Source organism: Cynocephalus volans, chromosome 8 (assembly GCF_027409185.1).
Source record: "Cynocephalus volans isolate mCynVol1 chromosome 8, mCynVol1.pri, whole genome shotgun sequence".
NCBI classification, from domain to species: Eukaryota; Metazoa; Chordata; class Mammalia; order Dermoptera; family Cynocephalidae; genus Cynocephalus; species Cynocephalus volans.
In genome coordinates, this window is record NC_084467.1 from 24,965,245 (window position 1) to 24,982,627 (window position 17,383).

The window sequence follows — 17,383 nt, forward strand, 5'->3', positions numbered from 1 at the left end:
CCCAAGCAGCCGCTTTAAATAGCCATTGCGTCACGTGATGAGACAAGGCCCACGCCCCCGGCTCCCGAAATAGGAAACCCCAGGCTGGCGCTCACCCGTTGAGGGGGGAGGGGACTAGCCCTTGGCGTCCCGTTTTCCTGAATCAGCGTGGGTGCCTCGCCTCGGAATCCCTGCCCCAGGCTGCAGGACCTGCTCCCACCCTAGCCTCAAGGCGTTCTTCATCATCTAAGAAAGAAGCAGTTGGAGCACGCCCTGAGCTAGGGAGCATGCCATTGATCTATTCCATCTCCCGATCACTCCGCCAGCTGGGGGTCAGAGCAGAGATAAGATTAGAGGAGAAAGGAAACTGGCCCTTGGGCTGGTTGGTGCCCACGCCCAGGAAAGCTCTAGCTGACTGTTCTGTCACAGGCATCTTTGCCTTCGTTTTCCAGGTGAGGAGCGGGAGACTCAGAAGGGAACTGACAAGGTCACAAGAAATAAGTAGCAGAGGGTGAACTGGTGCCCAGATTGCAAGCCTGGTCCAGCTGGCTCCAGAGCCCACACTCTCATGCCACTTCCATTGCAGGGAGAGTCACATGGGGCACCGTCTGCGGCTGAGCTGCCACCATGTACTCCACCTGTTCTGGGCGAAAGTGTGACCCTTCCCTTGGTGCCCCACTGGCCACACACGTGCTTGCTTGCTCCTCCTTATACAGGAATGTCTCTGGCTGGCGCCTTGCCCCCTTGCTCCAGGCTGTTCTGACAGCTCTGAGCTTTTGCTTAGCTTGTTCCCTTCACCCTCCTTCAGAAGTTCCATCAGGGCCGGCCCGTGGCTCACTCGGGAGAGTGCGGTGCTGATAACACCAAGGCCCCGGGTTCGGATCCCATATACGGATGGCCAGTTCGCTCACTGGCTGAGCGTGGTGCTGACAACACCAAGTCAAGGGTTAAGATCCCCTTACCGGTCATCTTTTTAAAAAAAAAAAAAAAAAAAAAAAAAAAAAAAGTTCCATCAATTCAGTCAGCTTTTCAAGGCCTGAGACCACCTACCCCACTCACTGCCCTTTCTATGACCTCTGCACACCAGCAAGCCAGCCTGCACTTTCATAGAAATTGTCACCTCTTTTAAATAGCCTGCTGTGTGGTGGTTTGACACTTTATAGTGTACAAAGCACTTTCAATAGAAATAAGACTTTTCTTGTACTGATATTTATTGCATGTTGAGGGCTTTAAGTACATTTGTTACCCATCACACAAGTCTGGCCACCTGCCCCCTTTCAAAAGCAAACCACTCAAAAGTCAAATGCTGGTGAAAATGGAAGTTGGCTTTTCTACAGGAATACCAGTGACCTGGGGAGAAACGTTAGCTCACAATCTCTCTGGTAAACCTGAAGGAGAATGGCCCCACTAATGCTATCTCCAAGACTCAGATTTACTAAGAGGTTTTTTAAGAGGGTTTTGAGGGAATGGAACATGGGAAATGAAAACCAGGAGGGAGGGAGATGTGGGTTGTGTAGGATCCATGCAAGGAGCCAGGTGCAAGGTCTCCCCAAGGCTCTGTCTGGTTTCTGTTCCCATCTTTGCTGTTATCTCAGAATCTGGATAGTACACACCTCCTGGCAAGTCTGCAGCTTCAGTCTGGCTGGAAAACAACTTTACGTTAGTGTAAATAACATCATCGTGCTCCATAACCAAGATTCAAAATATCAAATAACCACAGGAAAAGGGAAATGCATGCCAAGAAAAATACTGTGTCTTTTAAAAAATTTACCTACAGCCTATGCGGTTTTAGGTCCCAACATAGCTTCAGTACTGCTCACTCCAACACGTTGTCACATTGAACTTTTAAAACAAAATCCATGAAGAGGTGTTATTATTATCCCCCCACCCCTTTTTTTTAACAGATGAACAAACTGAAGCTCACAGGAGCTCATTCATTAATTCAGCAGTTACTAAAGCACTTACTTTGTGCCAGGCCCTGTTTTGGAGAGAGACAACAGGGAACAAGACAAACACTCAAGTAGTTCACCTCTGGGGAGGCACACACAAAATTAGTGTGTTGACTCTAAAAGCAGGCCTGTCCTGGCCTGAGGGCCCAGGGAAGGCTTCCTAGAGGAAGTGAGATATAAATGAATCCCAACAGATAGAAAGAGGCCCTGCACATGAAGGAGCCAGCAGCCATCCAGGGTGGGCATTCAGGAGCGGGCACAGAAACCCTCAGCCTAGCCAACTGTGCCACACAAATATAGCGTGGCTAACCTTCCTTCCTAGGCCTCTGTTTCTCTATGTTCATGTCCCTTCCTCCCTTCCCCTGACTGTTCTGGGAAGGAGGCCAGGGAGGAAGAGCTCTCTGTCCCTCCAAAGTCTTGATTCATTTGGACAGTCCAGTTGCCAGAAGACTGAGAGGCCCATTTCTGCCAAAGCTACAGGGACAGGCCCCAGGGCTGGGCATAGAGCCTTGGGGACCTCATTGCCATAGCAGGTGCCTGGATAGGAGTGGAGTGGGGTGGTTTCTGACTCAAGGTCACAGCCTTTAGACCCAGGGCCTCCTCTCTCAAGGACTGAGTAGCCAGAGATCAGGGACCACAGCTGTCTGCCCACATGGTCCTTATAATGCAGTGGTGAAGAACTGGGGTTCGGCCGACAGCTGCTGGCAGATAGATCTCCACTCTAATCCTGATTCCACTGGATACTAGCTGCGTGGCCTTGGACAATTCACTTAAGCCACTTCGAGTCTCAGTTTCATCTTTAACATGGAGGTGTTTGGGGATCAAATGAGATAATATATTTAAAATACTAAGCATGATTGACTTAAATGTTCATTGCTGCTGCTGCTGCTGCTATTGTTGTTATTATTATCACCTCCATGGATAGTGCAGGGCACCAAAGACCTAGTCTGAGCTCTGCCCCTCACCTTTGACTCAGTCACCCAAGGCAGATTGCTTTGCTTCTCTAATCCTCAATTTTCTTATTTCTGAGACAGTATTAGGAATTGCTGTAGCTGTGAATAAGGGGCTTTAGAGATCTTCAGGAGGCGGGGTGCACTGCCAAAAAATTCTTTTGCTTCCTCTCTCGGACCCTGCCCAAGTTGAACAATGTAGGATTTTCAGGCATTCTAGACAAACCCCAGACCAACTACCCTTGCTGCCCTACCCCAACCTCCCCACCATGTTCAGGCCCAGTCACCAAGTTTTACCCTTAAGCTGCACCCCATCTCCACTCCATCTGATTTTCATTCTTTTCCCTTCTAAGTATCTATGTTCTCTCCTCCTTCCTCTGAGTACCTGCATTTTCCTTGCCCTGTTATGCTCACTACATTTGGGGAGGAATTTGAGCTCTATCCCTTTTCCTGCTCCCCCTTCTTGCCCTTGGCAGATCCAGATGTGGATATAACATCAGAGAGGCAGCAGGACCAGTGCCTGCCAAGAATAGCATCATCTGCCCAGCCCTTGCTCTACGGTGATGTCACCGTTCTGTGTTTCCATGGTAACCACAGGCTGGGATGATGGAGGAAAGATGAGTAACCAGGAGGCAGCCAATGAGATGGGCCAGCAGCACCGGATGATCTATGGGGTCATGGGGGAGGGGGGAGGGAGGCCTGCTCAGAATCGTCAGCTATTTCCTGGACCCTCTCTGTCATCTAGATGCCTCTGCTAGGGAATGTGCTACTGACACTGGAAAAGAACCTAGAGGTAGAGGCCAAAGAAGCTGAGCTGGAGGTTCCACTGACACAGAAACATAGACAGCCTCCTACTGTCCCTTCAGAGCCTAAGTTTATGGATGCCCACCCCACCTGTAATACCTACAACTGGGAATTTTTCTCTTTTGCTGGTAATGATGGTAGGGCTCTCCTGTCTCTGCCTGCCATGGAATCAAGTCTTAGACAACCCTTCCCTGCATATCCTTCATACCCCTCCCTTGGTGCATGTTGTATTCAGAACGCATATCTTTGGAAAGAGGCCTGGTTCAAATCCCAGGCCTGCTACTTACTAGCTAGAGAACTAGAGCAAACCTCTTTCCCCTCCTGGGTCTCCTTTCCTCCCAAATGGAGAAAGGCCATCAACTTCTCAGGGTTGTCATGAGAATTCAAAGAGATAACAAATAGAAAGCCTAATGCACATCAGTATTCAATGAATAGTGTTACAGGGCTCACTGAGCTCCTGGCTGAGACCCCCCAAAATTGATATCAAACCCACAGGTCTGGCTGCCTGCCCCCAGACAAAAGAAAACCACTCAAAAATCAAATGGTGGTGATGGGCCGGCTGGTGGCTCACTCGGGAGAGTGTGGTGCTGATAACACCAAGGCCACAGGTTCAGGTCCCATATAGGGATGGCCGGTTAGTTCAATGGGTGAGCATGGTGCTGACAACACCAAGTCAAGTGTTAAGATCCCCTTACTGGTCATCTTTATAAAAAAAATAAAAGTCAAATGTTGGTGAAAATGGAAATTGGCTCTTATTCAGGAATACCAGTGACCTGAGGAGAGGTGTTAGGCTAACCCATCTCTCTGATAAACCTGAAAGAGAATGGCCAGGTTAAATCCATCTCAAAGATTCAGGTTTACTGAGGTGTTTTTAAAGAGGGGGTTGAGGGAATGGAACATGCGAAAATGAAAAGCAGGAGGGAGGGGTACATGAGCAGCGAGGGCTTCATGCAAGGTCTCAAGTGCAAGGTCTTGCCAAGGCACTGTCTGGTTTCTGCTCCCGTCCTTATCTCAGAGTGTGAGTAGTACATGCAAGTCTGCAGCTTCAGGGTGTCTGGAAAACAAATTTACATTCATGTAAATAATATCATCTTGCCTCATAACCAAGGTTCAAATTATCAAATAACGGGCCGGCCCGTGGCTCACTCGGGAGAGTGCGGTGCTGAAAACACCAAGGCCTCGGGTTCGGATCCCATATACGGATGGCCGGTTCGCTCACTGGCTGAGCGTGGTGCTGACAACACCAAGTCAAGGGTTAAGATCCCCTTACCGGTCGGTCATCTTTAAAAAAAAAAAAAAATTATCAAATAACCATGGGAAAAGAAGGAACTCAGAAAAATGCACATCAAGAAAACCTGTCTTTTAAAAATCTTTTAGAGCCCGTGTAGTTTTAGGTCTCAATATGGTTTCAGTCCTGCTCACTCCAACAATAGTAACTCCCTTTCTTTTCTTCTTTCCAGGTCTCCTCCCCAGGCCCTCTGAGATGCTGAATCAGTAAGAAAGGATCCAAGTGTATGGCCAACTCCTCCTCATTGATGTCATGGAGTTGCCTTCAGATATTGCAGATAAGTTTCCTCATCTGTCCTTTTCTCTCTCTTTATTTATTTATTTATTTATTTATTTTTTTAAAAGATGACCGGTAAGGGGATCTTAACCCTTGACTTGGTGTTGTCAGCACCACGCTCAGCCAGTGAGCGAACCGGCCATCCGTATATGGGATCCGAACCCAGGGCCTTGGTGTTATCAGCACCGCACTCTCCCGAGTGAGCCACGGGCCGGCCCTTTTTCTCTCTCTTTAAATAATTCGTCCATTCTACCAATATTAGTTGAATACCTCCTATGGCCAGGCACTGTGCTGAGCCCGGCAGGGATTCAGGGTAAAAAGGAGAGTTGGAGTCCCCGTCCTCACCTTCACGGAGCTCACAGTATAGGAGGATTGTCGGCACAGCGGGTGGAGTGGAGTGTTCTTTCTGCCACTAGGAAATCTTTTTCCTTGTTCCCCATGAGTTCTAGATACTGTTGGTCCAGTGAACAAACCATGGCAGAAGGCAGACATTACCCAACACCAAGTTTGCTTCTGAGAAACTGCTGCCTGTGGCAGAACACTCCCTGGAAAGAGAACAATCAGGGTGGGAGCTTAGCACCCAGGGAGGGATATTCTGCCTTACCAAGAAACCAGCCCAAACTCTTTAGCCTGGTCTCCTCTGTTTCCTTGGTTTAATTTATTACTGAAATCTTGTTTCAAGAAGCGTGCCTGGCAGATAATAGGGTTCAAGGTATTGAATGAATAAATGAGTGGATGAGTGAATGAGTGAGTGACTCTATCCAGTTCTGTAGTATTAGGGGCTCTGGTGTGAGACTCATTTGGGTTCCAGTCTTGCCCCTATTACTTATTTACCAACTGTGTGACCTTGGGCAAGTCATGATCTCTCTGGGTCTCAGTTTCTTCATTTGCAAAAAGTACATCCCAGTCCCTATCTAGTCACTCTCCCAAGGACTCTGAGAAGATAAGGTAGGGATAAGTCAGGGAATACAGTACAAAGGTTAATTGTTTCTCTTCCCATCTCCTTCCCTGGCTGCCTGTGGCCCTCAGCACAAGACCCACTTTCCTGTACATGGCCCCACAGCCTCACAGCACACATCCCCCTCTCCATGCTGTAGCCATTCTTGACCTTTTTTACCTCGAAGGGGCACCATGTTTCTCTCATGCTGTTTGCCAACAATGCTCTTCCTCCCTAGCTCCTACTCTCTTTTAGTTAATTCCTAGTCATTTTTTAGCTTTCAGTTTAACTGTCCTGCCTCTGGGTAGCCCCGTCTTCCCTACCACAGCGCTTATCCTGCTTTGATGTGTTCCATTTCTTTCAGAGCCTGTCTTGCCATCATACCTCAGGTTCTTCCAGGGCCAGGACCTGGTCGGTTTTGCTCTTTGCTGTGCACAGGTCTGGCACAAATTGTGGATGGATGAACAGTCTCTTCTCCAAAACAAAGAAAGCTACCTGTCCTCTTCAGTGTTCTCTCTGTTTAAAAATTCTGCCCTTCCTCCCATTCTCCACTTCTCTTAACTTTCCTCCTGCCAAAGCATCGTGTCTTGTGTCCTCTCTCTCACTCCATCCCTGAGGGCCAGGAGACTGGGCCATTTCCAGTGTGTGGTGGGGCTCCAAGTTCTCCCAGGTGAGAATTGCCCTTCTGGATGCATAGGTGTAGCCTGGATCTCAACAGCAGCTTTCTTCGGGGACAAGGCTATTCCTAGAAAGTAATTAAACCAGGTCCCAGACTTGGGGCTGATTCTGGCTCCCTCCCCAAACTATGGTTTCCTCTTCTATCAAATGAAACAGTTGCCTCCGCAAAAATCTAAATAAACTCTAATATTGGATTAGGTAAAGTACAATTAGAAAGGTAAACCTAATGCTCATAAAATAGCACTTCACATCATCCTGAGGTCTGGGGCATGTTCATGTGCCACGTGGCTAGCCTCCATCCCCTCTCCTGGCACCCAATAGACGGTTCCATAGTCATGCCTCAGAGTGCACTCTTTTCGGGAGTAGCCTACCCAAGATTCTGGAAGGATTCAGGCAGCTCCAGGAGAACCAATGAGCCTGGTTGGTGTGGATACATGACCACTGTGTGTCCCCAGGTGAGGAGAACTGGCAAGTCATGTCAGGGAGGCCAGCAGGGAGTATACCTTGGCCTCAGGAAGGTCCACTTGGGGCCAGATGTATTCCAGGAAGCAAGTACAGAACCAACACAGTCAGCCTGGGGTTTCAGGGGTTGTCTGGGGGTTGGTGGAGGCAGCATCCCTGGGCTCTGTAGTAAACAAAGTCACTAGTAGGAAAGGGAAGAAGCCTATTTGCAGGAATGACTGAATGAACTAGGGAGTCCAGGGTGAGAGTCCAGGGTGATTAGGAATCCAGGGTGAGAGACTTTCCCTTCTAAAGGTGGGGGGTGGGAAATCCAAAATGTTAGAAGGATGGGATCAAAGTCAGGAAGAGATAAGGTCAGATAAATAAGGTTGTCCTCCCTAGAATGGGATCATCCAGTGCGGGGATAAGAACAGCCTAAGGTGGGTAACATCAGGAGCCAAGGGCTGGCTTATGCCTGGATGCCCCATACTCTCCATTTGGTGAACCAGTTTATGATCTGTCAGGGGCAAGAGGGAGGAAGTGTAAAAATCACTGGCAAGGAAGTTGTGAGACACGATACCTGTGTGAATTGGGCCAGTCAATCTCTTTGTGCTTGGTTCTTCCTCTGTGATGAGGATAGTAATTTCTAACCTTTCAAGGGTATTGGAAAGAATAAGTGAGACTGTGGGTGTAGAGAAGCTTGGTGGTGCTTGCCTCATCAGCACATATACTAAAATTGGGGCTTTGTGTGCTATAACATGTGGCACAGAAAATGATTGCTAACATTGATGCAGCACTTACCAAGTGCCAGGCACTAGACTTAGCAGCTTTTTGTCTCTCAACTCATATAATCCTGTCAATAACTTAGTGATAACTTAGTGGTAACTATTGTTCCCATCCCCGATTTACAGATGAGAGCTAGGATTTGGACCCAGGCAGACTAGTTGGAGTGTACGGCTTACCCACTATTCTGCACTGGCTTTCCCTGTGATAGTCTTCACCCTGCCTTGCTCTGTGACCTTGGACCAATCTCTTACCTTCAGTTTCCCACCCCACCCCATGGTAGTGGGTTGGGTCAGATGATCTTTTCAGTCTTTCAAGCTGTGGCAGTCAGTGGTTCCAAGTGGGGAAGAGGGTGAGGTGGGGTCAGAGTGGAAAGAGGACAAACTTTTCCAGTGTTCCTGCCCCAACCCTGCCTCCTCATCAGTGGGTAGGCTGGCAGGTTCCCCTTTGCCCTACAAGTGCAGCCAAGAGATCAGGTGATGCTCAGTCCCATCCTGAAATACTCACTGGTCACTGAGGGTCACTGAGTTCTCAGTGCCAGGACTGCTCACCAACACTCAGGCAGGATCCATCTGCTTTGGTTAAAAGACCACAGAGGGCTTGTGCACAGGCAGTAGGGCCACAACCTGCCTGACCCACACTCTTCAGTCTCCACCTGCCCATCCTAGGACCCTGCCCCCTCACCTAGGGTCAGTTTATCTGGGCACCAGACCTGGTTGGGGCCCAGAGATGGGACTATTTCTAGATGTCCTCCCTGTCTCCTTGTCCTGGGCCTTCTGCCAGCTCAGGCCATTCACACACACACTTTCTCTCTTTCTTTCAATCACTCATTGAAATTGACTGCCACTGGTTTGGTGCCTGGCCCCATGCTAGGTACTAACAACCAACAGATGACCTAGACTTGGTCCCTACCCTCATAGAGAAATAAGAGAGGTGGGCACATCTACAGACTATGACAATACAGAAAGGCTACCACTATCCCAGAAGGCTGTACACGTACCATGGAAGACCAGAGGGTGAAGCCACTCACTCTGCAAGGAGGGTCAGAAAACACTGCATACAGCAGGTACTCTCTGGGCTAGGTCTTGAAGGATACATAGGAGTCTGCTAGGTGTGGGAAGAGGAATTGGGAAGGCAGAGGAAGAAGGGTGTATTCATCTGTTTTTTTGCTTATAACAAAATAACCTGCAACTAGGTGATTTATAAAGAAAACGACATTTATTGCTTACAGTTTCTGAGGTTGGGAAGTCCAAAGTCCATCTGGTGGTGGTGACAGTGACCCAGAGGTCTCACATTACAAGGTGGTGGAAGCAGAGAGAACAGAGAGACAGACTCTCCTCTTTTTTTAAAAAATTTATTTTTAATTAATTAATTATTTATTTATTTTTAAAGATGACCGGTTAAGGGATCTTAATAACCCTTGGCTTGGTATTGTCAGCACCATGCTCTCCGAAGTGAGCAAACCAGCCATCCTTATATGGGATCCAAACCCATGGCCTTGGTGTTATCAGCACCACACTCTCCTAAGTGAGCCACAGGCTGGCCCATCTCTCCTCTTTTTTAAAAGCCCTCAGAACCATGCCCCTGACCACCATTTTTATTTCATTCTCTACTGCACGGTCCTATAATCCAATCATCTCTTCAAGGCCCCATCTTTCGATTACCATAGTAGGATTTCCCACCCTCTCAACAGTCACAGTGGGGGCTAAGTTTCTAATACATAAAACTTGGGGAAGACAATTCAAGCTTCAGGGAGTTTGGGGGGGACATAATTCAATCCACTACAAAGGGATAGTTGAGGAAGAATGAGATTTTCCTGATGATTGGCCTGGGGTAAGGGCAGAGGATAAAAATGGCAAGGGATGAGACTGGAAAGATAGTTCAAGGCCAGATAGGAGAAGGTCTTGTCCATCATTGAGGAGTCTGGGCTTTCTTCTGAAGGCAATTAAGAGAGGGTTTGGGGCAGGGGACCTCCATAATCTTATTCATATTATTTGAAGTGTTCTCTGGCTGTTGTGTGAAGGTTGGATTGGAGAGATTATAGGCGGCTGTGGCAGCTGTTCCAAACTGCACGGTCCAGGTGACTCACCCACACCCACACTGCAGCCAGCAGGAGGGGGAAAGTAAGGGGACACACCTCTCCTTTTTTTTTTTTTTTTCCAAAAAGATGACCGGTAAGGGGATCTTAACCATTGACTTGGTGTTGTCAGCACCACACTCACCCAGTGAGCTAACCGGCCATCCCTATATAGGATCCGAACCTGTGGCCTTGGTGTTATCAGCACCGCACTCTCCCAAGTGAGCCATGGGCTGGCCCCCTACACCTCTCCTAATTAAAGGAAAGACCCGGCTGCTGTACACATCTCCCTCTTGGTCACATCCAGCTGTAATCAAGACTGGGAAACACGGTCATTATTCTGGACTGCTTTTTACTCTAGAAAAGGGAGAGAATGGATATTAGAGGACTGGAGGTCTCTGATACAGTGGTTAAAAAAGTCTCTCTCTGAAAATAGATTTCCTGACTTCATGTCCCGCCTTTCTAGGTACCAGCTGTGCAGGCGAATTACCCTCTCTGTGCCTCAGTTGCCTCATCTGAGGGTACAGAGAGCCAACACACAAGAAGTGCTTAGAGTAGAGCCTGGCACATAGTGAGGCCCAGAACTGTTTTCAGTTTCTAAGAGGAGGGGGGTTCTGGGGACAGACGTTGCCTGAGTCCCTAGGCAGAGCTGAGGCATCCACATGGGGGCTGATGTCTAGCTGGGGCAGCCAGGACTATGAGCTGTACCCTTTAGCCCCCTTCCCTTAAACCTCTTGGTTTAGCTAAGGCAGTGGATACTGACAGCAGGGCACAGGGTTCCTGGAAGGAGAAAGGAAGGTCAATTTTGGAGGGAATTCAAGAATGGGTAGCCCAAGAGATGATACCCCTGGATCCAGGAGCTTCAGAGGCAGCCCAGCCTGGAGTCCCTTCCCTTCGCAGGACAACAGATCTCCTAGGACTGTAGATAGGATGGGGAGGAGGGAGATAGGGTGATTTAAAGCAGAACTCAAACACAGCTGCTGTGTGATTTCAGGCCTTCAGCCACTCTGCCCCTCTCTGGACCTTGGTCTTCCCAATCTGGAGCTGGTGATTTTCTATCCTTGCCTTCCTGCTAGGTGATTGTGAAGGTTAGTCAATCCTGGCTCTGCAATTGGGTTACATCCTGCAGGGCTGAGCACTTTGGAGGGATGCTTCGGCCACAAATGATAGTGCGCCCCCTCCTGGGAAGGAGAAGCATCGCAGCTCCGTCCAGTGTCTAGCTGAGCCACGCCTGCTTGGCTGCCTTCTCCCTCTTTTGGCCTATGCTCCTTTCCCCAGGCTACTGGTTGTAAAATAGGGTGAGATAAGAAAGTAATGTGGAAGGCTGGCCACTTAGCTCAATTGGATAGAGCACAGTGTTTTAAAACCAACCTCAAGGGTTTGGATATTATTCCAGCCAGCCACCAAAAAAAAAAAAAAGAGAGAGAGAGAGAGAGAGTAATGTGGGAGAGAAGAGCCCAAAGAGGAGAGAAGAAGATAGCAATTTCAGGAAAAAAGCAGAGTGGTTAAGATTGAGGGCTCTTGGCCAGGGAAAATGAGAAGCTTAAGATGAAAGGGGCGGTGTCTAGAGGCAGCTTTGGAGGGACTCACTCTCTCCACATTCAGGCCCAGATGGAGAGTCCCCTGAGGGCAGGCACCGTGCCTTATTAATCTCTGTCCTCTTCCCAGAGCATTGCTTAACACCAAAAACAGGTGTCAGTTTCTTGACTATACCCGAGACTCAGTCACCCTGGGCTTTCATGAAGCTGCCCCACCCAGGCCCTGCTTATGGGAAGCTCTGAAAGGCAGTCCTCCAGGGCAGAAGTGGTGGGAGAGAGGAGACTGTGTCCCAGGCAAGTTTCTCTCATTGCTTTGCTGTGTGACCTGGAACAAACCACGTGCCCTCTGGCGCTGTCTCCCATCTAAGTTAGTATGGGGCTGTGGTTTGAGAGCCATTTTTACACCATAGAATCCTGTCTTTAAACAAATTCTTAGGGTAGAGGTCCAGGAGATAAAACAAATCAAAAAGAGCTGCCACACATGACCTCACACACACCCCCAGGCACATATCACATATCCACTACACATGACTGGCACATAATTGGCAGGGCTCAGTGCGAAGTGAAAATGTGAGCCCTTGTTCAACAATTATGAAGAATTTCAAGATGATGACAGCAGAGGATTAAACCAAGAGTGTGGCCCTTCTCAGAGCATGGCCCTGTTCCACTGCACAGGTTAGTTTCGCACCCATGATGCTAGCCCTGCCCCTAACACTTTCTTAGGTGGAAGTCCAAGAGATAAAACAAATCAAAGGCAGCTGCACCTGTAGAAGTCAGAAGGGGACTGGAACCAACATGTGTGATCCTGGGGTTCCTGGGGAGGCCAGTTTATTTTTTTTATTTTTTATTTTTTTAAAAAGATGACCAGTAAGGGGATCTTAACCCTTGGCTTGGTGTTGTCAGCACCACACTCTCCTAGGTCAGCTAACTGGCCATCCCTATATGGGATCCAAACCCATGGCCTTGGTGTCACCAGCACCGCACTCTCCCGAGTGAGCCATGGGCCAGCCTGGAAGGCCAGATTAAAGAGTGCCAGAATGGACGCTCTGTTCTCTGGATCTCTGGAAGGCCTGGCTGCCCCACTCCTGCCTCCTGTCCCCTGCCTATATCCTGTCCCCACTGCCCTATGTCAGCATGTTCCTTCTGTAGCTTGAGTGTGTGTGTGTGTGTGTGTGTGTGTGTGTGTGTGTGTGTGTGTGTGTTCAGATAGCCTTCGCAAAGAGCAAGTAGTGCACCTCCTGGGGTTGCCCTTCCATCCTTGGGAGCCAGCACCACCCACCCCAGCCCTACCCCACACAGACACAGTGGTCCCACCCTGGGTCCCTGGGCTGGGGGAGGGGTCTCACAGAGAGCCTCAGATTCCAGGGTCTCTGGGTGCTTAGCAGGGATTGGAGTCCTGAGTAGGGGGATGAGAAGAGAGGAAATGGGGTGGGGGGACCACGAGATTTGGAGTCAGGAGGCTCCCGATACCTAAGTGATCTGGAACAGCAGCTGCACCTTTCTGGGACTCAATTCCCCCATCTGTGCAATCAGGAATGAATGCAATGATATCCTCAAACCCTTTCTCATTTGTGACTGGCAGAAACATGGGTGTGGGAGATAGGCAGAGATTTTGCTGTGGGTGCTAAGTTTCCCGAGAGGGACAGAATCTTGCTTATAGTTCAGAGCTGGTGATAGTGACCAGAGCAGCAGAGGCAGGGGTGTGGGGAGGGTTGGCAGGAAGACTTAGTTGAGCCTGGGCTCTGCCAATAAGTTGGTTTGTGTTGTCCCATCTCAGGGCTACACTTCTGTTCCCATCTGTCTAATGGGACCAGATGCTCCCAGATCCATGAGTCAGTGACTACATCCGGAGTCAGTGACTACATCCGGAGTCAGAGACTGGGGCAAGGGCCTGCAGCTAGTCCAGGGTCAAGGCCAGGATCCCACTGTGCAGAGCCAATAGCTGCCAAATGTAGGGCAGAGGGGTGTGCTCAGAGCAGAAGGCCTGAAGAATGGCTTCTCTGTTTACAATACACCCAGTGGGAATCCGGAGTCATAGTGATGAGGAAAACAAAATTTATGGCCTCCCTATCAACAAATGCCCTACACATGAAAAGAAAAAAAAAAAAAAAAAGATAGGGCAGAAAACCAAGATCAGGTAGGACACAAGTGCTGAAGGGACACTAGGGGTTATAACATCCAACTTTTTTGTTTTACAGATGGGTAAAGTGAGGCCCAGGGGAAGTGGGGTGGGGACCAGTTGTCCAGGGTCCCAGAATGGGTTAGGGCCAGAGTTAGGACTCAAACCAGGACTGCTGACCATATAGTTCGGCTTCTCCACACAGGAAGCCTGGGTTGGACGGTGGAAGGAGTAGGGAGTAGCCTTTCTGGGAAATAGGGAGACTGGCCCCTCCCTGATCCCTGAGGGGGCAGAGAGCAAACAGAGATAATGCAGTGCTAGCTCAGCCAGCATGGGTTCCCCCCTTCCTTTCCTCTGTATGTGTGTGTCTGCGCTTTCCCCAGGACTTGGTGATCTCAGGGGTCCCCAGTTGCCCTTCCTATCCCCACCCCCAGGGAGACAGGGACAGCACATAAGGGGTTGGGATTTCGCAGTGACTAAGGGGTCTGGCTGTGGGGCATGAAATCCATCTGGGAGGTACAGGGAGGAACGGAGAACAGAGGCTTCTCCCTGTGTCCGGGGTAGGAATGGGGTAGGTTTGCCTCAATTTCTGGAACCCCTTCAGAGACCAGCATTTTCTAGTTCCCAAGTCCAGAAGAAGAGACATCCCAGGCATGCATATGCACATACACATACAACTACACATGACCTCACACACATCCAGGCACATACATGCATATCCACTGGCACATAATTAGCAGGGCTCAGTTTAAAGTGAAAATGTGAGCCCCTTGTTCAACAATTATGAAGAATTACAAGATGATGACAGCAGAGGATGAAACCAAGAGTGTGACCCTCCTGAGTGCATGGCACAGATGCTAGCCCTGCCTGTAACACATACCATCTATTCCCTTGGGGACTCCCAGTCCCGCCAACACCATCCTGCCAGACACACTCACTCACCCAGAGACAAACATCCACACACCCCTAGACCTACCACCATTGAGGGCACACCAATCCCTCCTCCCCAGACCCACACAACCAACACCAGCCCCAGTGCCCCTGCAGACTCACTCACCACAGCCCCTCCCAGTTGGGCCAGTCCAGCCACTCCCACCAGGGTGGTCACAGGGCCCTTGGGCTCACCCCTCACCTGGGCTGCCACGCTCTCTTCCACCCTCTTGCTCCACACAACCTGTTGCAGGGAACCCTAAGCATTTTTTTTTTTTTTTTTTTTAAAAGATGACCGGTAAGGGGATCTTAACCCTCGACTTGGTGTTGTCAGCACCACGCTCAGCCAGTGAGCGAACCGGCCATCCGTATATGGGATCCGAACCCGGGGCCTTGGCGCTATCAGCACCGCACTCTACCGAGTGAGCCACGGGCCGGCCCCTAAGCATTTTTAATTGTTGAGCCTTTCCCTTTTCCACTTGAGAAACTGTTTTAGAAACTTTATGCTACACTGGAAACTCGAGCTCCTGCTATTTACCTTGCTTGCTGCTTGGGCCCCGCTCCCATGAGATAACAGCAGTCTCACACCCCTCCCCCAGGGGCCAGAGGCAATTTAGGCTACTAAAGTTACCAACGACTGTGTCCCACAATCAGCCAATCCAAATTAGCAGGACAGCATCCCTCATTTACATGAGAGGACTTGAATGAGAACCTAGGAGGGAGAAGGGTGGGAATTTACGCTATATAAGTTTCCTTTGTTCAGCGAGACAGTGGCTGGGAGTTTTCTGCCCTCCAGTGCTCTCCTTGCTTGTAAGCAATAAAGTGCTGTAACACTGAACAAAAGAGCTGCAACACTAAATAAAGAGCTAAAAAAAACTACAACACTGATGCCGGCCGGTCTTGAATTCCTCTGTGTGTTCGCCCCACAACAAACCCTTCCCCCACAGAGACTCCAGCCTGCCTGCTGGGTTGAGGTGAATAACAGAGGAGACAGCAATGCCAGCCCTTCCACCTACTTTGCATGCCAGTCTGCAGGTGATCTGTCTGCCTCCAGCTGAGAATGAGATGCCAGTAACAACAATGATACCTAACACTCACTGAACATTTACCATGTGCCAGGCACTCTTCTAACACTATATACATACTAACTCATTTAATCCTCACAACCCTCTGAGGTAGGTACTGTTTTTTTTTCTTGGAGGCTGGCCAGGGCAGGGATCAAACCCTGGACCTTGGTGTTATCAGCACCATGCTCTAACCAACTGAGCTAACTGGCCAGCCCTATTTTTTATTCCCATTTTACAGATAAGGAAACTGAGGCACAGAAAAGTTAAGTCACTTGCCCAAGATCACATAACTAGTAAGAAAGGGAGATGGGGGCCAAGCCCGTGGCGCACTCGGGAGAGTGCGGCGCTGGGAGTGCAGCGACGCTCCCGCCACGGGTTCGGATCCTATATAGGAATGGCCGGTGCACTCACTGGCTGAGTGCCGGTCACGAAAAAGACAAAAAAAAAAAAAGAAAAAGAAAGGGAGATGGGATTTGAATTCAGGCTTTCTGCTTCAGAAAGCATACTCTGTGGCACAGCAGTAGTACACGTGACTGTACCAGGGGTGGTGTCAGGCACTGTGAACCCAGTGGTTCCAGAGCCTGCCCCTGAGGAACTCAGGGCCTCCTCTGAAATGAAGAAAAAAAGATAATAATGATGCTGTATCACCTTGACTGGGGCAACCCTGGGGGGTTCCAAGATGGTCACTAGACTGGAGAAACAGATGATTTTCTTTTAGTACAGTCTCAGTATTTGGAAGATGTCTGTGCGAGACACATATTCCTTTTTACCTTTTTACAAACAAAATTGTCAAATATGTAATGAAGGTATCTTCACTGACAACAGTTATAAGGTCAGATAATGAAAGAACAATCCACATGGTGGCCGGTTACCCAGTCTAGAGGACATTCTCATTGTCAGGAATGAAAGGCAACCCATCCTGTCAGTGTGCTCTAGGCCTCCACTTATGACCTAGTTTAATACAGTGTTATAAACCTTTGGGATCCTTGCCCAGTTCATGCCCCACCCTTCTTCTCTGAGAGTTGCTCCTCCCCACTAGGTGTGGCCCCTGAGGCCAGGTTTGTATCCTGTGACACACCTCCCCCCACCCCCAATGTCCTGGCCATGACCTTTTGGTCCAGGAATGCCTACCTGATCCAAGTACATCCATCCCCTTGTCTGGGGATTGTAGTTCGGCAAGTCAGCTGGCTGGGGCTAGTCTCTGAACTGAGAATAGATAAACTTGGGAAGTGTAAAGCTGCTCCTTTTCCTCTAGTGCTGTTCGCACAAAAGAACAGACACAGAAAACTATCTACAGGGGTATTACCGAGAAGAATGAAGTAGCAATGAGGGGACATGTGGGGGGACAAGAGAAGCTGATGCCGATGGCCACAATTGCTCTTTCTCCCTACAGCCTTGTAACTCCTGCTTTTTGTTTCAGTTAGCCTGAGAAAGTTTCTGTTACTTGCAGTCAAATAGCCTTGTTTAAGACACTGCTAAAGACAGAATTACAAGTTTAATTAAAGATTTCAGTTTGCTTTATTGTGATTCTAGAATTGGGCAGCACATCGTTTCATAAAATAGAATA

General features: G+C 49.1%; 1 non-coding gene across 1 annotated transcript; it reads left to right on the forward strand.

Annotated features, from left to right (window-relative positions):
* The first annotated feature begins 13,661 nt into the window (after window positions 1-13,661).
* Window positions 13,662-13,790, forward strand: LOC134385416 (small nucleolar RNA SNORA11). Its single transcript, XR_010024388.1, has one exon. It is a non-coding gene; the product is annotated as a small nucleolar RNA SNORA11 (small nucleolar RNA).
* Window positions 13,791-17,383: the final 3,593 nt, after the last annotated feature.